Genomic DNA, 20734 nt, shown 5'->3' on the forward strand with positions numbered 1-20734 from the left:
TTTATCAGTAGCAGTGATGTGAAAGGACTAGGGAAGTGATCATCTCCCAGTATGTGATACTGGTGAGACCACACTTCAAATACTGTGTTCAATTTCAGGCCCCTCACTACAAGACAGATAATGAGTTGCTTGAGCATATGCTGCAAAGAGCAGTGAAGCTAGTGAAGGTACAGAAAAAAATCATGAGAGGTAAATGAGGGAACTGGGGTTGTTTCATCTGGAGGGGGCTAAAGGCTGATGTTATTGCTCTCTGTGATTTCCTGAAAAGAAGCTGCAGTGGATTGGGTCTCTTTTCTCAGGTGACATTTCTCACAAGGAGAAGTCCTCAGCTTGCACAAGAAGAAGTTTAGATTGGATATCAAGATGATTTTCTTTACAGGGAGTGCTCAAGCTGCTCAAGGAACTGGTGACCTCCTCACTCCTGGAGACATTTAAGATACCTGTGGACTTGGCACTAAAAGATACAGTTTAATGATAGCATGTGATAAATCAAGTTGACGGCTGGACATGATGACCTCAAATCCTTCCAACCTGAAGGATTCAATAATACTAAGAATTTATTAATTCAAGCTCTCTTTCTGAGCATCAGGCCACATTAATTCTAAAAGTCACTGACACTGACCAAACAGATTAAGCAAAGATTTGTTTGAGCTTATCTAGGATGTCAGGGAAGAAAATGAAAGGTTTTATGAGCAGTGAAGAACAATTTTGAGATTTTTTTTAGTTAGGAAAACTCCTTGTGCTATCCCCACACACATAAATATAATACCAATGCAAAGATAGCAGGTCAAAATAGGACTATGCATACATGCAGAAAAAGTCATGAATTTCAGTGTTATATTATCTTAAAGTCATGATGAAATTAAGGCGAGAATACTGCACATTTGAATAAAAAATATTACTTTTTAAATGATTATAAACTGCATTTCAAGGAAATCAATAGGAGGTTATTACAGAATCATAGAACATACCACGGTGGAAGGGACCCATAACGATCATCAAGTTCAATAATTCCCACTGTGCCTTACCAAAAAACAAATGGAGAGAGTATACTTTGTGTACACATTTATAACTGAATGACAAACATAAATAAACATTAAAAAAATATGTTTGGGTGTACAAGTTTTATCCTGACAGAACCTTGAGTAGGAGTGTTTACAATACAAAGTTAAAGAAAAGCCCTTTATCAGCCTGCTTTTTCTATTTAGTTGAGGAGCTTTCACACTGCTTCATAACCAATATGTTGCTGAACAAACATGAAAGAAGAGCGAAGGACAGAATTTTATGTTCTTTTCCTGGTTGTGATAAAGATTCTAACTTTTGACGGGCTAAATCCATAATATTCAGAATTAGTATGGTTTCCCAAACTGTACTAAACACCCCTCTTTTAGTTTAAAACCATTCCCCTTGTCCTACCAAATCACACTGTGTAAAAAGTAGGTCTCCGTCCTGATTATAAACTCCTTTCATTCACAGGAAGACCACAATGAGGTTTCCCCTGAGCCTTCTCTTCTCCAAGCTAAACAAACCGTATTCCCTCAACCTTTCATTGTGAAAGAGATGCTCCATGCCTCTCATCATCTTCCTGGCCCTCCTCAGGACCAGATTCAACTGAACTGCATCTTTCTATTGCTGAGGGCCCCCAGCCTGAACTCAGTATTTCAGGTGGAGCCTCACAAAGCTAGAGCAGAGAGGAACAATTACCTCCCTTACCTTGTTGGCCACCCTTCTGTACCCTTCTGTAGTTGCAGCCCAGGATACAGTTGACCTTCCAGACTGCAAGGAACATGGCTGGCTGATGTCCAGCTTTTCATCCACCAGAACCTCTTGCTGAACCTCATTAGGTTCACATTAACCCACTTCTCAAGTCTGTACAGGTCTCTTTGAATGACATTCCTTCCTTCTGTTGTGTCAACTGCCGCACACAACTCAGTGTGGTCAGCAAACTTGCTGAGTGTGCACTCGATCCCACTGTCTATGTCACTGATAAAGATGTTGAAGAGTGCCAGTCCCAAGACAGATCCCTGGGCACACCAGTTATTGCTGACCTCCACCTGAATCATAGAATCGCAGAATCACAGAATGGCCAGGGTTGGCAGGGACCTCAAGGATCATGAATCTCCAACCCCCTTGCCACATGCAGGGCCACCAACCTCCACATTTAATACCAGACCAGGCTGCCCAGGGCCCCATCCAACCTGGCCTTGAACACCTCCAGGGATGGACGGGGCATCCACAGCCTCTTTGGGCAGCTGTTCCAGCACCTCACCACTCTCTCTGTAAAGAACTTCCCACTGACATCCAACCTAAATCTTCCCTCCCTCAACTTAAAACCATTTCCCCTTGTCCTGCTATTACCTACCCTTTCAAAGACAGTAGATGTACATAGATCTGCTTGCCACAACCCCCTGATTATAACCATCCATACAATTTTTTGTCCACCACTTCTAGATAACTAAAGAATTAGGACAGAGAGTGTCATTATTTTTTTCTGATGCAGTCAACTTTATCATGAGTCATGTGAGCTGAAAGGGAAGATAATCCTTAGATAAGCCTACCATTTTCACAGAATCACAGAATCAGAGAATCACAGAATTGTAGGGGTTGGAAGGGACCTCTAGAGATCATCGAGACCAACCCCCCTGCCAAAGCAGGTTCCCTACACCACATCGCACAGGTAGGCGTCCAGGCGAGACTTGAATATCTCCAGAGAAGGAGACTCCACAACCTCCCTGGGCAGCCTGTTCCAGTGCTCCGTCACCCTCACCGTGAAGAAGTTCTTACACACATTCGTGCGAAACTTCCTATGCTGCAGCTGATGTCCGTTTCCCCTCGTCCTGTCTCCACGTACCACTGAAAAGAGACTGGCCTCACCGCTATGGCCGCCACACCTCAGATATTTATAAACCTGGATCAGGTCCCCTCTCAGTCTTCTTTTCTCAAGGCTAAACAGACCCAGTTCACTCAGCCTTTCTTCATAGGGGAGATGCTCCAGGCCCTTCACCATCTTTGTGGCCCTCCGCTGGACTCTTTCCAAGAGATCCCTGTCTTTTTTGAACTGGGGAGCCCAGAACTGGACATAGTACTCCAGATGAGGCCTTACCAGGGCAGAGTAGAGGGGGAGGATCACCTCCCTCGACCTGCTGGACACGCTCTTCTTAATGCACTCCAGAATGCCATTGGCCTTTTTGGCCACGAGGGCACACTGCTGGCTCATGGCCAACCTGTCGTCCACCAGGACGCCCAGGTCCCTCTCTGCAGAGCTCCTCTCCAGCAGCTCATCCCCCAGCCTGTAATGGTGCATGCAATTATTCCTCCCTAGGTGTAAGACCCTACGCTTGCTTGTGTTGAACTTCATCCTGTTTCTTACTGCCCAGCTTTCCAGCCTGTCCAGGTCTCGCTGAATGGCAGCACAGCCTTCAGGCGTGTCAGCCAATCCTCCCAACTTCGTATCATCAGCAAACTTGCTGAGGGTGGCCACTATCCCCTCATCAAGGTCATTGATGAAGATGTTGAACAAGACCGGACCAGCACAGGTGACCCCCGGGGGACACCACTGGTTACAGGTCTCCAGCCAGACTCTGTACCACCAACGATGACCCTCTGCGCTCTGCCAGTCAGCCAGTTCTCAACCCACCTCACTGTCCACTCGTCTATCCCACACTTCCTCAGCTTTGTTATAAGGATGTCGTGGGAGACAGTATCAAATGCCTTTCTAAAATCAAGGTAGATTACATCTACCGCTCTTCCCCCATCCACCCAGCATGTGACAGCATCATAGAAGGCCACCAAGTTGGTCGAGCACGACTTCCCCTTGGTGAACCCATGCTGACTACTCCTGATAACCTCCTTTTCTCCCAGTTGTCTGGAGATGGTATCCAGCACAAGCTGTTCCATCACCTTTCCAGGGACGGAGGTGAGGCTGACAGGCCTATAATTACCCGGATCTTCCTTCTTGCCCTTTTTGAAGACCGGAGTGACACTGGCTATCCTCCAGTCTTCAGGGACCTCCCCTGTTGTCCAAGACCTCTCAAAAATGATGGAGAGCGGTTCGGCAATGACCTCCGCCAGCTCCCTCAGCACACGTGGATGCACCCCATCAGGTCCCATGGACTTGTGGACCTTAGTACTGCCTAGGCGCTCACGCACGTCCTCTTTCCTGACTAAAGGGAAGTCTCCCATTCCCCAGACCCTCTCACTAACTTCCAGGGTGTGGGATACCTGCGGGAGAGCCTTTTCACTGAAGACGGAAGTAAAGAAGGCATTCAGTATCTCTTCTCAGCATCCCCCGTTACCAGAACCCCCCCTCACTTAGTAAGGGACCCACATTCTCTCTAGTTTTCCTTTTGCTGTTAACATACTTGAAGAAGCCTTTTTTATTATCCTTTATCACTTTAGCTAGATTCAATTCTAGACGGGCTTTAGCCTTCCTCGTTGCATCCCTGCAAGCCCTGACTACATTCCTATATTCTTCCCAAGTGGTCAGACCCTTTTTCCACATTTCATGGACCTTCTTCTTTCCTTTGAGCTTGCACATGAGCTCCTTGCTCATCCACAAACGTCTCCTGCCACCTTTTCCTGATTTCTTGCTCACAGGGACGCACCGATCCTGAGCTTGGAAGAAGAGCTGTTTAAATGCTGACCAGCTCTCAGAGGCCCCCTTACCTTCTAACACCCAAGCCCACGGGATAGCTCCAAGTAGGTCCCAGAAGAGATCGAAGTTGGCTCTCCTAAAGTCCAGGGTAGCAATCCTACTTTTTGCTTTGTTTCTTCCACTCAGGATCTTGAACTCCAAATTTTACCATTCAAGATTTTGTTGTTGTTTTGTTTGTTTGTTTTTAATGCAGGAGAAAAATTGTCACAAGGATATTAAGTTTCAGAATTAATATTATGGTTCCAGTTCTGTTATAGTGAATTCTGTGAGGAATCAAAACAGAAAAACTTGAAAATGATCTGCAAACCCTAATTCTTACTTTTAATCTTTGTAGACTTTCAAAAACATTTTACCTTCAGACTAATTTTGTACAGTGATTACAGGAACACCACCTACCTCTGATTCTTCTCTAGTTTTACAGGCTGTAAGAGCAGAGATTTTGTTTGACTTATGTGAAGGAGACTTCTCTGATATCACTTCCCTGAGAGATACTGAAAATATAATATAGTACAGAAGAAGCAATGTGGAAGGTTTCTAGAGTGTGTGGAAGATATTTTCCTGATGTAGCTGGTAAGTGAGCCTACCAGGGGAAATGGCTTGCTAGACCTGCAGCTCACAGAGAAGCACTGGTATGAGATGTCGAGGCTGGGAGCTGTCTTGGGCAGTGATTATGAAATGGTAGAGTTTTTAATTCTTGGTGAAGCTGGGAGGGGGGCAGCAAAACAGCTGCCCTGGATTTCCAGAGGGTGGACTTTGAACTGTTCACAACCCTGCTAGGAAGAGTCCCTTGGGATTCATTCCTGAAAGGTAAAAGGAAAGCTGGTCACTTCTCTAGAAGAAAGCTGTAGAAGTGTAGATGCATGCTGTCCATATGTACCATAAGATGAGCAGTTCAGGATGTAGACTGGCATGGGTGAAAAGGGAAATTTTTTTGATGCTCCAGGAGAAAAAGAGCATCTACATCCTGTGGAAGAAGGAATGGGGAGCTCAGGGAGTTGTTAGCAAATGTAGGGAGAAAAGGAGAAAGGCAAAAGCCAAGCTTGAAGTCAACCTAGCCATTGGAGTAGAAGAGAACAAAAAAAAATTTTTTTTTTTACAAATATATTAATAAGAGAATCTTCGGCTTTTACTGAATTCATGGGGGAACATGGCACAGTATTCTCCTGGGGAGGCTAACAGAATATGTCCTGAACAGGAACAAGCTTTGCTGGGTAAAGAACTTGCTGGAGGACTGGGCCCAGATTGTGGGTGTGAATGGAGTCACATCCAGATGCTGACTGGTCTCCATTGTTGTTCCCCGGGGTCGGTACTGGCGCCCGTTCTGTTCAATGTCTTTACTGACAAAATGGACAAGAGTACTGAATGAACCCTCAAGTGCATACAGTTCCTGTCTCAACACCCCCATGCATCACTACAGGCTTGGGGCAGAGTGGCTGGAACACTGTGTGGAATCATAGAATGGCTTGCATTGAAAGGGACCTCAAAGACCACCTAGCCTCAACCTCTCTGTCATGAGCAGGGTTGATCACCACCAGAACTGCACAGGAACCCTGCGCTTCAGCCTGGCTCTGAAGTGTGTCCAGGGATGGAGCATCCATAACTTCTCTGTATAGCCTGTTCCAGTGCCTTGCCATTTTCTGATTGAAGAATTTCTTCCTAATATCTAACTAAAATCTTCCCTCTTTCAGTTTTAATCCATTCCCCCTGTCCCATCCTTATTTACCTGCATGAAAAGTTGGTTGTCCTCCTACTTCTAGGCTCCTTTTGTGTACTGGAAGATTGCATTGAGATCTCCCACACACCTTGTATTCCCCAAGCTAAACAATCCCAGCTGTCTCAATCTTTCATCATAGGAGAGGTGCTCCTGTCCTGTGATCATCTTTCTGGCCCTCCTCTAGACCCACTCCAACAGCTCCACATCCTTGTTGTGCTGGAAGCCTCAGGCCTGGACACACTACTTTAAATGGGATCTCAAAAGGGCAGAGTAGAGGGCGATCATCAGAGTAGAAGAGGACAGTGGAAGAAATAGACTCAGGGTTGGTGGGCAATGCTTGGCTGAACATGAGCTGACAGTGTGCCCAGGTAGTCAAGCGGGCTAATGGCCTCCTGGCTTGTATCAGAAATACTGTTGTCAGCAAGAGGAGGAGGAATCATTCCCCTGAACTCAGCTCTGGTGAGGACACACCTCGAGTGTCCAGTTTTGGGCCACACTCTGTAAGAAAAACTTCGAGGCCTTGGAACATGTCCAGAGAAGGACAGTGAAGATGGTGAGGGTTCTGAAGCACAGATATTATAAGGAACAGCTGAGGGAACTGAAATTGTTTAGTCTGAAGAAGAAGAGGCTCAAGGGAGACCTTACAGACTTTTACAACTCCCTGCAATGAAGTTGTGGTGAGGTGGGGATTGGCTTCTTCAGGGTAACCAACAATAGGACTAGAAGGAATGGCCTCAAGTTATGCTCAAGGAGATACAGTTTGGATATTATGAAAAAAATACTTCTCAGAAAGAATGATCAGGCACTGGAACAGGCTGCTCAGGGATGTGGTGGAGTCACTGTCCCTGGAGGTGTTCAAGAAATATGTAGATGTTTTACTCAGGAATATGGTTTAGTGGGGAAACATTTATGGTAGGTGTATGGTTGGACTGGATGATCTTGGAGTTCTTTTCCAATCTTGTTGATTCTATGATTCTGTGAACAAAATATGGTATACAATAGAATTGGTCAGGCTTCATATTTAAAGTAGCATTTTCATTCATTGCTCACAAAATTTAATCCTTATTGGTTTTTGCCTTTGTTGTGTATGTAATAATTGACAGTGCAGAGTCAGGGATCAGCAGAAAGCATTGCAAACTAATTAGAAAAACTCCATGGGAATATTTTCAGCTATATTCAATGTTATCACTATAATTACAAAATAATAATTTTGAAGAGGAAGTTGTTTTTATAGTATGGTCTGTTAAGCTGATAATACACTGAGTATTTTTCTTGTAAGTGGCTTATTTTATGGTACAGTGATTTGATTAAGAAGGCTTAATGTTGACCCAAAATTAATCATGTTGAGACAACTGCAGGGTTACAAATCTGACATTATTAATTAAAATGAAGTATTTTATTTACTTGCAAGTTTGCTAACATTGGCCTGAGGTCCTACCTCCTTTTCCCAGCTGGACGGCTAAAAAATATTTTCATTTGTTATCTTGTAGTCTGATTTAAATCAGAATTCTGTAATTCATTTAAAATAAAAGGAACTAAATGTAAAGCCGAAAATTCTGTTTATTTTAAACAGTCCTCTACAAAGAAAAGCATATTTCTTTGATCCTTACGTAGTATCTGTGTGTTCACTGCTAATTTGAACTCTGTACAGGGAACCTTGCTGATGATAATTTAGGAGCTGATTAATACTGGGCATTGAATGCTCCTATTCAGAGTATTAGCTCAGTGTGTTTAATCGTTTTTATTTCACCCTACAAGTTCTACATTTTTTTCAGTTCTTTCCCCTATCCCAGTGGGAGGAGGAGGAGAAAGCAAAAGACTGTGTAGTGATTAGCTATTTGCCAGGTTAAAGCACACATCCTTTATAAAAATATTTAATGCAGAAAAAGAAAAGCCATATGTTTTGGAGGTGGGAAATCTCCAGTTCTGTAGACTGTACTGTCAAGGAAAGTTTGGTGATGGTTGTTTGGGTTAATGGAATCAAGAATGGATCTATACTCAAAAGCAATAAACTAGAAAAGAACAAAGAAAAGAATACTTAAGTACTGCTTTTCTGTCCAAATATTATGTTATGCAATTCATTACAGACAAATAAATGCATGGAAAAGACCAGTCAATTTGTCCATGTACAAGGGATCTTTAGAACAGGATAGTTCAATTGGAAGGGACCTACAAATATCTTCAAATCCTACTTCTCAACCGCTTCAGGGTCAACCAGATGTTAAACCGTATTAATTAAGTATTTTGCAGATGCTTCCTGAACACTAATAGTCTTGGGCATTAATCAATTTGGTAGGAAGGGTTGATGATTGCCCAATGCTCCCTGTAGCCTCTCTCACTACAGACCTATGTTCTCTACCATTCAGCCAGGTCATCAGGCAGTATAGCATGAACCTGTTTATTTCACACCTGGACAATTTGTCCACAACAGTGCCATGAGGGACAACATTAAAAGCCTTACTGAAACCTAGCAAGACCATATCCATTGCCTTCTGATAAGTGGATGGTTGGACTGGATGATCTTGTAGGTCTTTTCCAACCTTGGTGTTTCTGTGATTCTGTAATTCCGTGATTCTTTTCAACTACTAGGCAGATGACATGCTAACAGCACCACCCGAAGGAGAGCCAGACTGTCATCCTCAGCAGAGGAGGCAACCAGTTCAGACCTCTGGCTGTGTAGAGTGCATGAGCCTCTCCTTGGTTTCATGGGGTGCAGTCAGAACAGCTGTGTGAGGTGTGAGCAGGTAGATATCTGCTCTGCCTTGTGGCCAGGCTACAGGATGAAATACATCAACTAAAAAGTGTCACTGGGGACAAAAAGAAGGAGCAGGGAAACTACAGTCCACCCATGCACAAATAGATTATTTCAAAGGAAAAAAAGCTAACCTAAGGCAGCCTGTATCACATCGGGTTGAGGAAAAGAATTGCAAGGCTGGAGGCAAGAACACAAAGGAACAGAGTAGATGGAGGCAAGTCTGTTCTTGGAGCTACAAATGAAAAACCTCGTTGCCTGCTCCACTCCCCCCCCCCAGGTGCCTCTCTGCAGTAGGTATGAGGCCCTGGAGTAGAAGGCCCATCTGACGGTGGTAACTGCCCACTCAATCCTGACGTGCTAACAAAACCACACCAGGAAAAGTCATCCTCCAACACCAAGGCTACTTCATTGAAGAAGAGACGAGTGTTGGTCATCAGTGATTCCTCCCTACTGAAGTCTACTGAATTCCTGGGGCTTGGGTGAGGGACATCACCAGGAAACTAGCTAGCCTGGCATGGACAACAGACCACAGCCCCTTGGCCATACAGGGAGAGAAGATGCAGCTACATGTGGGTCAAGGGCATAGCTAGATTAGAGAGACAGGGTACTGGGTGGGAGCCTTGAAGGACCCACTGCCTTGAGAGGTGCTGGCAAGACTGCAGCACATGCAAAACACTATGAAGATGAGGCAGTGACTGCTGGAGTAACAGAAGTCAATGGGGAAAATCAAGGGCCTAAAAGGAATGAAGGAGTTATGCTTTAAGGAGGTGACAAGACCAGCTGCCCAGCTGAAGTGCCTGTACACCAATGCACGCAGATTGAGAAACAAACAGGAAGATCTGGAAGCTACTGTGATGCTTGAAAATCACAATACAGTTGTCATCTCCGAAACCTGGTGGGATGATTCCCACTACAGGAGTGTGGATATTGATGGCTACAGGCTGTTTAGAAGGGACAGGTGAAGAATGAGGCAAGGGCAGGCTGGTAAGAACTGATAAGAAGACTGAGGTGCTTAACAACATCTTGCCTTGGTCTTCTCTGATAAATGCTCACCACACAGCCCTCAAATGTTTTGTTTAGTAGGAAGGGATTGAAGAAGCAATGTCCCTCCCACTGTAAACAAAGATCAGGTTCATGACCACCTCAGAAACCTTAACATCCACAAGTCTGTGTGTCCCAATGAGATGCATCCCACAGTCCTAATGGAATTGGCTGATAGAGTTGCCAAGCAACTCTCTATGATATTTTAAAATCATTCATGTCGTGGCAATCAGGTGAAGTGCCTGGTGACTGGGAAAAAGGAAATATCTCACCCGTTCTTAAAAAGGATAAACAGGATCACCCTGGGAACAACTGATCTGTCAGTCTCACCTCTCTGCTGGGGAAGATCATGGAAAACATCCTTCTGGAAGCGATGCTAAGGCACATGGAAGACAGGGAGCAGATACAAGAGAAACAGTGTGGCTTCACCAAGAGCAAATCCTGTTTAACCAACCTAGAGGCATTCTATGATGAGTTCCCTGCATCAACGAACAAGGGAAGAGCTACTGATGTCATTTATCTGGACTCTGTAAGGGCTCTGACATGGGACTCCACAGCATCCTTTTCCCCAAGTTGGAAAGAGATGGATTTGATGGGTGGGCTGTTTGATAGATGAAGAACTGGCTGCAGGATCAAGTCCAGAGAGTGATGGTCAATGGCTCAGTGTCTGTATGGAGATCAGTGATGAGTGGAGTCTGTATGAGTTGGTGCCAGGGCTGATATTCTTTATCTTCATGAGTGACATTGGCAGTGGGGTCGAGTGCAGCCTCAGCAAGTTTGTTGATGACACCAAGCTGTGGGGTTGGGTGATACACCAGAGGGTATGGCCTCCATCCATGGGATCCAGAGGGAACTAGACAGGCTTGAGTAGTGAGCCCAGGAGAATTTCATGAGGTTCTATAAATCCAAGTGCAAGATCTTGTACTTGGGTTGTGGCAGCCCCCATTACCAATACAGGCTGGAGGATGAAAGGAATGAGTGCAACCCTGCTGAAAAAGACCTGGTGGTGCTGGTGGATGGGAAGCCAGATATGAGCCAGCTCTGTGCCCTTGCAGACCAAAAAGCCAACCATACCCTGGGATGCATCAAAAGAAGCATGGCTAACAGGGCAAGGGCAGTGATCCTGACCCTGTGCTCTGTGCTGTTGAACTCTCACCTGGAGTCCTCAGCAAAGGAGGGACATAGAATTATTGGAGTGCATCCAGAGAAGAGCCACAAAAATGAAAATTTGCCAGAAAGTAGTTTCACCAGTTTCAGTAAGTGTAGTTTACAGTTACAAAATAAGTGAGTTGAATTCATGCAAGTGAGGAACAAAATGGAAGTAGTGATACCCCAACACACCTAATATACTTCTGGAAAAAATAAAAACTAGAAGAAAAACTCCTTCTTCTATGTAAAGATTTCTTCTGAATATCTGTGTGCTGCTTTTACTGATTTGTCAGAAAAATAAAAAAAGGATAATGTTAATTTATTCATGAGCTGGAATTTATATAATAAATCAAGCTTGGAGCAAAGAATTTATTGAATGTTATCAGTTGTCAAAATTGGAGGGGCCCTGAAAAAGAAATCTATATTACCACATAGTGGCATGAAACAGTCATCTGTGTTTTACACACTGTACATCTGGAAGTCATGGGCCAGGGTACTACTTTATCCAGCTATATTTTTCTTATGAAATGTATTACTGATTACTGTTAGAAAGTGAAGCAAAATCGTATTAAGTCCAAATAATGTGGTTAAAATTGAATACCTCTTTTGGATTAATAAAAAAAAAAAAAGATGTGAAAAATTTTTCAAGATAGATTGGACTTTCTTCTTGGTCTTGTGTTCTCTTTCTGCTCTTTTTATTTCTCCCCATTCTACTGAGGCAGCTTAAGAAGATCTCAAATTTCATAGATATTATCAATATACATGCACTCTGTCCAAGAGAGGGATTGTAGAACTATAATCATAAACAAGATATGACTTACTGTAGTTTGGTAGACACTGTTTGTGTTGCTGAGGCTTCCAGGAGTGAGGAGGAGGAAGACTACACACCTTTTACAACCATTAGCTGAGAGTTAGGTCCCTCTTAGGCTTAAAAATAATTATTGTTTTCTCGTTGTGCTCAGATGTCCTGTTCAAAAATCAGATCTCAGCAGAAATAGAAGGATGAAAATTCTTCATATAAGTAGGATACACAACTAAAAGAGCAAGCTAATAATCCTCAGAAAAGAAATAGACGTTCACATCATTTCTAGAAACTAAAAATGTTAATCAGTACTACCAATACCCTCAAGCAAAGAAGATTTTAAGGGGAAGAAAAAGTGTACTATTATCTTTACTATAATTGAAAACTACTTGTAATGGTGTCCGTGGTAGTTGGAGGCACACTTTTAGAAAGGTGTTTCTTGAAAGTTCTAAGGAATATGTGAAACACCGAGCAAGTATTTTGCAAAAATACTATGAAAAATGAGGATGTATCTTTTATTAGTTTAGTGTCTTCCAGAGAATAATTTGGATAGCTCTTAATGCCATTATATTTCATTTTTTTCTGATGGCATTCCAAAGGATATAATAGAATAATACCTGATTTATAGTTTATAAGAGATAGTTATTACATGGCATATAGTTCCCAGTGCTTTAAATGCATGGGAGTGAAGCTGAAGCCAAACTCATGTGAAGGAAACACTGCATAAAGCCCTTTCTTTCCATGCCAGAATTGTGAATGATCTCCTTGAAAGGTGACACAGAGCTCAAGGAATTCATTGTCTCTGTTGAGTATCTCTGGATACTGCCCCTGGATAGGGGCAAGGAGAAAAGGAGGAAGGAGCAACAGCCAGGGAGAAATTCTGTGGTAAAAAATAAACATTATTTTTAATAATAACACTCTAAAATAATGTGATAATTTGCTTGTCAAAATATTAACACTAACTAAATATGCAGTAGATCCTGATGAAATTAATTAGGCCATTCTAGTTAAAAACTCATTTTCCAGTATGACTATGCACATCACAGCCTTGTCAACCAGATGCTGAGTCCATAATTAGAAAGTCTATGTTAAGATCTTGCAAAGTCTGTCTCAAAGTTGACAACACAGAAGACAAAAATTAAAACATTTTTACTGATACTCTGATAAACTCATCATATAAAAATAATATAATAACAACAACTAGAATATAATATCTAGGACATAAACTTCATGGGAAACTTCAGTATTTGAGTAAAAGGAAGATCTGCCAGTGGTTTAGTGTGTCCTTAAACTAGAGAGAAAATGAAGATAGTCTATTGTTTAATAAACATTGAGAGTATCAACCCATTAAATCAAGAATTCCTCAGAAAAAAAAGGCAAAAAATAATCACATTTACCTAAGATCCACCCAGTGACATCAAATGGTATATGTGATACATCAACAGTATAAATTAAAGGACACAGGAGCATGGATGGAACAGATACTGTCAGGACCTGCATCTGAATTATTTTTAACTATTGGTATAGATGGAAAGAAAGCTTTCTGTTCAACAACCAAATCCAGTCAAAGAAGGAACACAGAGGGAGAAGATCTATGAGTTCAACTTAGCAAACAATGTTACTGAAAAAAGAAATACTTTGAATTGTTAACTAGTCATTTGTAGTGATAAAGATCAAATCACTGGCATAGTCTGTAAAACTTCCCTTGTCACTTTTAAAAAGATATTACTCAATGAGCTCAAGCATTCTTAAAAAAAAAAAAAGAAAAAGAACATCTATTTTCTCATACAGTTTTTCAAGCAGAACACCAATCTCCAATTCAAATTTAGGCATACATGATATCACCCTTCCTTGACTAAGTCAAGAAGGCAATCAAAATGTGAAATTTTGATCTCAATATCATCATGCTGCTCACCAATAAAACAAAGAGCTTGCTCTAGATACATTTTTCATAATGTGGAAATAAGAAGTGTTGAAACTATTGGAAGATTTTTAGGCAAATGGGAGGTCTTCTGTAGCAAAAACTTACAGGTAAAAGTACAGTAAAAGAATGCCAGTCACTAATTATTGGCCTTAGATATCTTTATTGTAAATAGGCATGAAGTCATTATGAACCTGAAAAAATCTGATGTAATAGATAAGCTTTCACCAGGCAAAGTTTTAACAGTGCCATTCAGAAAATATCAAATACTTTGGTCAGCTTAAAGATGTATCAGATGACACCTTTTTGTACCAGGGCCGCAGAATGCACCACATTTTTTGATCAGATTGACAGGAAGAGCTGGGAAACAGCAAAGCCGAAAATATCAGACTAAAGAAAATATCTACATAGTGGCAGCAATATCCATTTTGCTATATCAGTGTGAAACATTGCCCTGCTGTAGATAACATATACATCTTCTAGATGGATTTCAGTCTGCACCATCTGTGTGCCATGTTGTGCATGATAAAGCAGAATAACACTTTTACCAACAAACTTTTGGAACACACTTGTCTTCAAGGGAATAAAACAACAGTCATCACAGAATAGCTGCACTGTGCTGATCATCCAACTAGAGTGGAAAGAAAACAAAAAATGCTGAATGGTGAGCCATAGGAGTAGGTGTGGTGGAGAAGCAACACAGAGGTTCAGGAGCGCAGCCTGGGCAATGTGAATTTTATGTCAGGTGTAATCATTTGTGGTCAGTACACAAATCATATCAACATATGTTGGCCCGAGTTTGAGTGTCTCAGTTTGAGAAGCTCCACACACAAAAAAATTCAGTTTCCAAAGCAGGAATGTGTGCAACAAGGTGTGCCAGTGTAGGTAGGGGAGGCTTCATCTCACATTCCTTCATCAAGCTTTCTGTTAAAGCACATATGCAGAAGGCACTGCTCTTAAAACCTAAGTGAAGATTACTTTACAGGGATGATGAGGTTCAATATGAACCACAACAAATTACTCCCACTTCTAATCATTTTTGGTGGGAATTACAATCTCTAAGCACATAGTGAGTTTCAAGTCTTTAATGACTGAAGGTCTTATTTTCTATGTATTACAAGTGTACCAAAGGTAGCCATAAGCCTTTTAAAATAAGTGCTTCAACAAGATCTGAAGACTGTCAAAGAGCAAGAGTAATTACTGAATGTAAATCACTTATTTCAGCCTTAAAGGATATAAGATATTTTAATAAAGTCCTACAAGTTATAGGAAGCATGCAGTCTCAAAAGGAAGGCATCATTAAACACAGGCTTTTTCTAACCTTATCATAGTTTTATGTGGGTTAATTTGAAAACAGATTGGCAGAGAAGCTGGAGTCTTTGACTGATCATGCTTTCCTCTCAATAAATTATGATCTCAACTGAACACTCCATTTATTACGCAGTCCTTCTGAGTGCCAGATCACTAACTCATTGTAAATTAGAAGATTTAATTTTTTACAGACCACTAGTAGTGCTGGTTGAAGTCTCACTTGATGTAATTTGGAAAAATAGAGCCTGAAACTGCTACTGTGAGATCGTTATCTGAACAAAAATGGAATCATGGCAGAGAGAGACCTCTTGCAAAATTCTTTTGATCTGAAACTGAAAGTATCTAGCAAAATTCTATGTTCCCTGAAGAGAAGGTCACAGCATACTGTCGTCAAAGACATTACATTGCTGACTGATCCAATCTGTTTTAACAGTGATCATCTGGACAAAGAAAACAACCTCTGTCAAGACTTACTAAATTAATACACAGAGGCCTAAAATTTAGGAACTCTTACCAAGTGGGGACAGTGATGTCTAGAAGTGAACCCTTCACCAAGCTCACAAATCCATTTGCAAGTATATGGTGAGAATATTTATCTTCAAAATGAAAACTTAGATTCTAATTTCATTTCTGGATTTCTTACCTAAGTATTCCTGGTGAATAACGTATTTTTGCAATATCTATGAATTTTTCTGAACTCCAAGTTTCATGTTCTTTTAATAAAGAGGTACATATTAATGTTCTATATGTCCTCACCAAGAAGAGAAAATTATTTTCTCTGCATTAAGAAAGTAAAAGATTAGCTCTTTTATAACACCTGTGATAATACTAATAAAATTTGAATATTCGGCATGTTAAACGTTTAAGTCCTTTACACAGGTTTGTGTTTGTCAAATTTCAAGTCACCATTTTAGAAAGAAAACCAAGCAATGAAAAAAAATGCTATTATGAATTCTCCAAGCAAGCTAAATTAGTTTCCATGGCAAAAATGAATCTAGTGATGATTGGTACAACACTAATGAGGTTATTACAGTGTAAAGTAGAACATGCTGGTTTCAAAAAGCTTTTATAATTCCCTTGATAATGCAACATAACATGCAAATAACCACTACTCCAGCACAAGTTAATCACTGCAATGCAAAAGGTTCAGATCGAAAATTCTGGAAATCCTTGTAGCTGCCTTAAAGTCATTTGTTTATCACAACTTTCAGAAGCTGTCAGCCACTTTCTCAAATGTTGATCTCTTTCCTCTCTCATGAATTGTACCTAAAAACTATCCAGTTCAGAAAAGCCACTTCTCTTCTGCACAGTTGTTGGTTGTTTGTTTTTTTTTTTAATAGGATCAGCTTCAAAAAGAGAATTGTAACTGAAATTTTCAAAGACTAAAGAAGCTCAAGCATTTCTTACTCTTGTTTGTTTAGAAGATATATTCCTTTGTTTGTTTCTTAGCTACACTTTTTACTTTCTATTACATGGGATTTTGTTTAGAAATAACAAGTTTGATACTTTTCAGCACATAGGCATTATTTCAAAGGAAAATATAAAGGGAAGATGACAGATCACCTATTGGTCCGTGTACTTTGCAGACAGTACTACTTTCATTTAATGTAACTCTAGTCTGTGGGACAGCCAAATCACAAAGAATATTTTGCAGATTCCTTGATAGAGTGCACTCATCTGTACAGCAAGCCTATGCTTTCTGAGGTGCTGACTTCTTCTCAAGTGATCTTAATTTACTTGTTAGTAACTGCAGATCAGCCAGTCTTAACAATTTCACCCCAAACAAGGCCAATTTCGAGAACTTAAATACAGAAGCTGAAGAATTTGGAGCATAAAAGACGAAACTCCTCTCCTCTGTAATGTTCTAAAGAAATCACTATCAGCAGCATTATTTTTTTGTTGCCTTCTAGTGTTACTCATACTTGCCACAGAGGTAAAGTATGTATACAAAACACGGTAAACAAATAGTAACACATTTAAGAAGATGTTTTTTCAACAGACAACAGAGTCTTGTTTCTAAGATAATTCTCCTCAGTATCAGATCCTAGAGGAGTACTGGATCCTGCTGTTGTTCAGTTAAACTATGCTTCTGCCTGACCACACAGACCTTATGGGATCTGAAGACCTTTCTAATGTCTTCAATTACCAGCTGGACGAAAGACCATGGCTCATGCAGTTGATCATGAGCCAGTAGTGATGTGTGCTTGTGGCCAAGAAAGCCATTGGTATCCTGGGGTGCATGAAAAAGTGTGGCAGCAGGTTGAAGGAGGTGATCTTCTCCCTCTACTCTGCCCTGCTGAGGCCACCTTTAGAATACAGTGTCCAGTTCTGAGCTCCCCAGAACAAAAACACATGGATTCCCTAGAAGGAGTCAAGCAGAGGGTCACAAAGATGATGAAGGTCCTGGAGCATCTTGCTTATGAGGAAAGGCTGAGAGACCTGGGTCTGTTCAGCCTGGAGAAATGAAGACTGAGGGGGGATCTGATAGATGTTTATAACTCTCTAAAGGGAGATGGGGGGCAAATGGATGAGGCCAGGCTCAGGAAAACATCATGGCTTTGAAAGAATCTTCTGGTCAAACTGAGGAAAGATACAGGCAGCAGAAAAAGGAATGAGTAGCCTGGGAAGAGCCCAGGGATGCTGTCTGGACATGCCAAGATGGGATCAGAAAGCCAAGGTGCTGACAGAATTCAGCTTGGTGAGGGATGTGAAAAAATATAAGAAGGGATTCAATAGTACACTGGTCAGAAGAGACAGACAAAGGAGAGTGGTGCTCCCTTTGATAAATGAGAAGGGAGAACTGGCTTCAGCAGACACAGAGAAGGTGGATGTACTTGAGGAGTTCTTTCCCTCCGTCTCCTAGATGGTCTTTAAGGTCCTTTCCAAACCATCTATGATTCTATGATTCTATAAAATGACTTAGAGAATTAAACTATGTCTTACTGCAAAATATTATCTATCTCAATTCAAATACGAAATTTCTCATCTGGAAATCCTCTCAAACATTCTAAGTCAAAAGTCTTATCTTATGTAGCAGAGCAGAGCACAATCTGGCCTTAATTACATAGTGTATTTTGCAAGCTAAATCTTAGACCACAGTTTAATGTAGCACAAGCTGTGGATTACATGGGTTTTTCCGGAAGCAATACTTTCTATTTATTTCCATGAAAACAACAACGTATACAAAGAGCATAATAAAACTGTTTAATAGTGCATATTCCCAGGTTAAAAAAGAAGTTTTTCAACATGCTCATTGCAATTAGCTATGTATTTTCATCAGCCATGCAAGCTCGGCTTGTAAAAATCTGCACCAGCAGAGGTGATGCATTATTTCACAGTTACTATGATTATCATAGTCTAGGGATAGTCATCTACTATGATTATCATTTCTAGGGAAATGTTACCTATGCAGACCAACTTTTGCTATGCTCACATCAACTGTATGGTCTCCATGAATGTTCAGCAAGAATCAATGAATGTCAATGCGTGCATTTTTTCCACATGGGGGAATTCAGTTCCACACCTTTGTTTTGTATACACCTCCATGTAAGACGTCATTTTGTCAGACTGTCCCCTTGTTGCCATCTGTTGCACAGCAACAAAACATAATGAAATACTGGTGGGAAGGTTCAACCTCTACTCCCATACCACCACTACTGCCTCATGTTGTGGGTTAATTTAGGAGGCATTACTTTATAAAATGCATTAATCTTAACCAGAAATCTAAAGCTTATATGAACATTTGAGTTTCATAAAGCCCTTATAACATCTCAGAAATCTTTTATCTGGAAAGATCTAAGTGTGATATTAACTCTACATTTTAACCTGGATTTACACTAAAAGGTTCCTTCTCAGGTAATTTGTTCTGTAATTGAACGATTCAGTGGTAGATATCCACTTGTAGATTGTAGCAGGATATAAACTAAGCAACTAGTGTTGAAAAGCAAGTTTACACTTGGCTAGTTGTTTATATTTGATTTCTTCTTGTGTTTGCCTCAGTATTCAGAATAATGAATAGGAAAAAAAAAAAAAAGAAGAAGAGTGATTTTAAGTGGGTGTAACATTCCATACAGTACAAGAAACTTGTTTATAGTCCCTTGGCTAGAAAAGACCAAGATAATTTTTTTATGACTGTAGACAATTACTTTGCAGAAAGCAAAGATATCATTAAAAAAAAAGGCTTTACAACATCAAATAATTTCCTACAATTCAGAAAAAGGGTGAGACAAAGCCAGGAGGATGGATGAAGTCCTAACTTTTTCTTCAAACTGTTCTTCAGCTTTGGGAAAGACAGACTTTCAAATCATCAGTACCACAGTATCAATTCTACTGGAGATCAAGAAATGATTAGGCAACACTCTCAGATATTGTTTCATTTTTGGGTGGTCCTATGTTGATCCTTGAGATGGACTCAGTGATCTATGATGGTATGATTTTTAACCTCAGATACAGTAAAAATAAAAGATCTTAAAGTTATATGTTGGCTTAGATACTGTTTCATGAGGGAAATACTAGGACATGAATGACATAGCAAAACCAAAGCAAGATGTTAGCATGCTTTTCTTTCCTTCTTTCCTTCCAGGTTCGCTTTCTTTGCTCAGGCTTTCCTGGCACAATGTGCTTCCCATATGTCTCTAAAATATATGGCATGCAGTATATGACGACATGCATTAGTGAGTAGTGAGCATTGAAAGAAATTGTAATTAAAACAAGGTACAATGATTTTTCTATTTTCAGATTTCTGAGTCATACTTTGGGAAAAAAGGATCACTCTTCTGTCAGTGAACACCATGTTTTCCAGTTGATTTTTAGATTGATTGCAGTTTACTAAATTTAGATCAACATATTGCCTCTGCAAAGAAATACAATTGTAAATGAAAAGTAATTTTCCGTTCTCATATGAACATGCATTTCTAAGGCCATTCAAAACAATGAAACAGGAATATTAGTAAAATCTCCCTAAATATTATGGTGGACAGTTAAGGAGGAAAAAAATGTTGAAAACTTAAAAGTTTTCCAGAAATCAGAACAACATGAGAAAATGTGACTATTACAGATACCATGTGATAGAAGCTCAAAAATGCAGCACAGCAAACCCGGAACCTGATAGCTACTTTACTGTGTCATTTCATTTATGAAATTGTGAATTTCTGTACTGCATTCAGTTTCCACTGGCATACTTCCTCCACAGGCTTGTTTTAGCAACATCTTTTTCATTCTTAGTCTGTTATACAATAGCCTTCTGATCCCTTATCAACTGAAGGACAGAAGAAGCCACTCAGGATGGGGCAGAGGGAGAGTGGAAGGGAGATTTTAGTTTGCTTTTAATTGCTTTTTAACTGCTCTAGTCTGTTATTAATTTGCAAAAAACTGAATTAGTTTTTCTT

The 20734-nt window shown here is 40.7% G+C and overlaps 1 protein-coding gene across 1 annotated transcript in view; it reads right to left on the reverse strand.

Annotated features, from left to right (window-relative positions):
- Nucleotides 1–20734, reverse strand: part of PRR16 (proline rich 16) — a 398943-nt gene that overhangs the window by 207178 nt on the left and 171031 nt on the right. The gene's annotated exons all lie outside the window — the stretch shown is intronic.

The sequence above is a fragment of the Meleagris gallopavo genome, chromosome Z, assembly GCF_905368555.1.
Source record: "Meleagris gallopavo chromosome Z, MGAL_WU_HG_1.1, whole genome shotgun sequence".
NCBI lineage: Eukaryota > Metazoa > Chordata > Aves > Galliformes > Phasianidae > Meleagris > Meleagris gallopavo.